Source organism: Natator depressus, chromosome 2 (genome assembly GCF_965152275.1).
Source record: "Natator depressus isolate rNatDep1 chromosome 2, rNatDep2.hap1, whole genome shotgun sequence".
Classification (NCBI taxonomy): Eukaryota; Metazoa; Chordata; order Testudines; family Cheloniidae; genus Natator; species Natator depressus.
The window spans coordinates 238,232,322-238,237,102 of record NC_134235.1 but is presented as its reverse complement, the minus strand read 5'-3'; positions in this window follow the sequence as shown (position 1 = coordinate 238,237,102).

Sequence of the window (4,781 nt, the reverse complement as noted above, 5' to 3'; positions counted from 1 at the left end):
AGAAGCACAGCTGGTCGCTAGGCAACCCACCAAGTGTAGCTGAGCCCAGTGAGACTTCTCCAAGCCCGAGTGCTTCCTGATTGAGCAGGAGAGCCCTGCGGCCTGCTACTTGAGCCTTGCAGTGGCAGCAGCACAGTGACTGCTCCATGTGTACTATGCCTGCAGTGTGCTTGCCCTGCTTTTGTTTCCAGTCCTGCTCCTCCAGGCCTCCAGTCCTAGCTCCAGTCCCTCCTCCAGTCCTCACTCCAGCCTTGCCTGCTGTCCACTCCAGTATAGTCTTTGCGTCCCTGCTCTGCCCCCAGTCTCTACTCTGGTTCAGACCTTTGGCTTGGCTTCTCAATCCTTATTCCATCTTCAACTTCATCCCAGTGCCTGACTCCTGGATCTACACTCCTCACTATTCCAAACTGCCACTGCAACCAGAAGACAAGATTTGGTTCCACCATTAGGTAAGCTGCCCACGCCCTGGCAGTCTGCAGTTTGAGTAGCCCACAAGGGCCAGATGTAGGGATGGAGGGAGCTAAATGATATGGAGGTCCCTTTTGGAATGTCTATGACCTCCTAATCCTCTGACAGTCAAGGACAGTGATCTTCAACTCTCTGAGGTGCCAACAAGAATGCCTCCTGAGCCCCCATCCACAGTTCACCGCATTATATGATGTGCTCCAACCCCCAAGACTTCCAGAAAAACAAACAGTGGACCAAGCCGCAAGTAAGATCCCAGCCAAATAACTGGTGTTCACCAAGGAGTTCAACATTCAGAAGGTGGACATCCTACCAATACACAACAGTCATGACTTCCCTATTGAACTCCATCTGGGAATGGAGTTTCCGTTCAGATGCATTTATGCTCCCTCCGAGCCAGTTACAGGCCCTCTGGGAGTACCGAGAAAAAAAGCTGAGGAAGGTATTTATTTGTTCCTCCACCTCCCAAACTGGCACCCCCTATAGTCTTCATAGCCAAGAAGGATGGATCCCTCTGAATCTGTGTTGATTGCATGCCGTGATTTGATTTAATCGCTGGTAATCAATATTCCCTTCCCCTTATCAATGAGCTAATTTAGAGACTCTCATCAGCCTGGGTCTTCACAAAATTAGACCTGGGTGGAGTGTATAACTTGGTCAGAATCTGGCAGGGAGATAAGTGGAAGATGGTGTTCTGATCCAAGTACAGCCATTCTGAATATTTGATGATGCCATTGGTACCTGTTACATGCCCACTACCTTCCAACTTTTCATGAATGACATCTTCAGGGATATCCTTGACCAGTTCATGGTCATCTATCTAGATGACATTCTCTTCTCTGAAAATCAAGAGTTGTCATGTATGTATCATTCTAGATCGGCTTTGCTAGAATCACTGTCTGCCAAGCTTGAAAAGTCTTGAAAAGGACACATTGGAGTTTGAGGGTTACATAATGAACCCTGCAGAGCTTGTCATGGACCACTTCAATGTAGTGGCAATCATAGATTGGGAGGCACCCTCAAATGTGTGTGGGGTCCTGGCGTTTTGCAAACTTTTACAGGTGATTCATTAACAAGTTTTCTAGCCTGGTCGTTCCCTCAACATCACCTCTTCTGCTGATGTGCAGTCTGCATTCAATCACCTGAAAGAAGCCTTCACATCCACTGCCATCCTTACCCACCCAGACACCACTCAAGCCTTCATCACTGAAACTGATGCTTCAGACTTTGCAATAGGCACAGACCTTTCCCAGTTTGTGAGTCCCCACCAGCTACTTCTCTCCTGTGCCTTTTTCTCATAGAAACTGATTCCTGCAGGGAAAAACCTATGATATATGGGAAAAGGAACTCCTGGCCATCAAGGCTGCCTTTGAGAAGTGGTGGCACCTTCTTCAATGGGCCTGCACCCCCGTCCAAGTTTGGACCAATCTTAAAAACCTAGAGCACCCACAGAAAACCCGATGGTTAAACCTGTACCAGATCTCCTGGGTGCTTTTTCTACCCAGATTTAATTTTATAGTCACCTACCACCTAGGGACTAAGCAGAAGGCAGACAGAATGCAGACAGCCTGTCCCACAATTAAAACTCAGCCTAGGAATACTTGAAAGGTTTCTAGGAACCCTTAGACAATGTTTAGAAAACCGCAGCTGGGCCTCAACAGACCTGATCTTGAAACTTTACTAAAGTTAGTAATTTTTACACATAGAAATAGTCCTATTGAAGGTAGAGCTGGGTGACTACTTCAGAATGACTATTTCGTTAAACAAACATGATCCCTTTATTTGTTTCTAAATGATCAGCAGATGGATTTTGATTTATGGTAATTTGCACAATGAGTGGTTTATGCAAACATATTTCAGAATATGGGCTACAGCAGAACCTCAGAGTTCTGAACACCTTGGGAATTTGTTCGTAACTCTGAACAAAATGTTATGGTTGTTCTTTCAAAAGTTTACAACTGAACATTGACTTAATACAGCTTTGAAACTTTACTACGCAGAAGGAAAATGCTGCTTTCCCTTTAATTCTTTAGTAGTTTATGTTTAACACAGTACTGTTTTGAATTTGTTTTTTTTTTTTTTATTATTATTCATCTCTGCTGCTGCCTGATTGTGTACTTCCAGTTCCAAATGAGGTGTGTGGTTGACTGGTCAGTTCGTAAGTATTTACACTTGGTAATTCACTTTGAGTGTTCACACTTTTTTGTGAAAGATTTTGTTTCGTCATTGTTTGACTTCCAAACCTTGGAAGAACTTTCAAACTGAACCCACAAACAGCCTCAGTACCAATACTGGTTTGAGTATTCACAGTATTTTCTCTTCATGGGCCTCTTTGCAAACAAAAATGTTCAAATGTTTGTGGCAAACTAATAAAAGAAAGTTCACCTACCTTCAAATCACATCCCTATTTTCATTCAATATTCATAATTACTTTCTTACAGCATTCTCCAAATATAATTGAAGTCAATGCAACTATTTGAATTTAAAAGTTTTGCTGTGATTTTTCTGAGAGGCAGTACTGACCTACGAGCATGAATCCTGTTTCATATGTGCTTGATTCAGCTAAGACTGATCTTGGCAGCCATATTGTGGAAGGCTACTCATTTTATATCTAGTGGAGCTGGTCTAAAAAATGAGATGCATTTTTCATGAAAAGTTCCAAAATACTTGACTCTTATTTGTATTGAAAAAAAATGAAATTCAATTATTTACTAGTTCTGATTTGTAGCTTTTGAATTTTTCAGCTTCTGCTTTGACTCAAAGCTGTAATAGTTAACATTGGTATAAAGCTTTAGGGCTTGTCTAAGCAGGTTAATCCAGAATGAAATAGGGCATGACTTTCAAGTGGATTAGCTATTCCTGATAAACTCCATGTGTGGACACTCGTCTTCCGAAATAAGAGTGCTTTATTCTGAATTAGTTTAATTTGTCATAAAGCACTGTTATTCTGGAAGAATAACTCCATGTGTGGATGCTTATCAGGAAGAGCTACCCACAACTGCCTATTCCAGAATAACCCAATATGTGGAAAAGTCCTTATCGTCAAATGTATGAATTTTAAAAGACCATGTTAATAACTTGTTCTGATTTATTGTAATTCTCAAAGGGACAGAACAATTTTTTTAACTACCTCAAATTACCAAAATAGATGCTACAATATTCTTTTATTTGCTTTTCCTCTTGTACTATAACTCATATTAGAGGAATCATCTGACAGTGTGTATGAGGAGGGTTGATATGCCAACAGGAAATCCATAAAGCAGCTCTACAAAGTTACACTCAGTGTAGATTTTTAAATTTATTTTATTTCCAGATTTCTCATCTGTCAGGACGGTGACAAAAATTATTACAGATAACTCATACCATGGGATAAATGTTATAGATAAAAGTCTCTGGAATCAGTATAGCAAACTCTAAAATGGAAAGAATGTCCTATGGCCTGCTAAATCTTGAGCTATTAATCTAACTTCTAGGGAGACCACCCCTAGAAGTTAGATGGCATTGTGGTTTCTATCATGGGAATGCCAGTAAGGGTGCAGTCCATGACAGTATATTTACAGTGAGGACATCTGTCTGTTGGGAAACAAACTGAGATCACCAAATTCATTTCACACATGGTAGGACTCCAAACAACTATACAGTCCCCCCTTTTTATTATAAATGATGCAGCTCTACATTATTCATATTCATCAAAATGTCTGGCATACTTAAATCAGACATACTGTAAAAATAATCTGCAGTAAGATAAAATCTTTAGTATATTAGTCATTATGGAAAAAAGCAGCTTTGACTGCATAATAAATCAAATAATACAGAGCGAAACAGTCTGTTTTACTGATTCTTATCAATAATGATGTCTATAGCTATGCGATTTCAAATGAACTGATCCTCTTGTTAAACTAACAGAAAATGAGAAAGTGCAGCTTTAAAAAGTAACTGAAATATTTGACTGTGAGAGTCTGAACTGATGTTAGAAGATTGAACTGTGTTGATTTTCTGCTTGACAGTAAAAGGGAAGCAAGATATATGAAAAGTTCTTGACATGTGTAAGGGCTCTGACATGCAAATAATATAGCTTCATGACATAGCATCTGTTTCCATCTCAAGCATAAACTTGCTGGCTCAAAAATGTGACACAGGTCAGCAAGTGGAAAAGAAAATAGGTACAGGACAAAATAAAAAAGCTCTGCACTCCTTATCTCCCTTAGCATTTGCTCTTAATTTTCCAGTTGAACATTGTTACATGTGTATTTGTCTTGAGGACACTTTGCCCAGTCTATGAGCAAGAAGCCAACTTTACATTAAATAGACTCAAA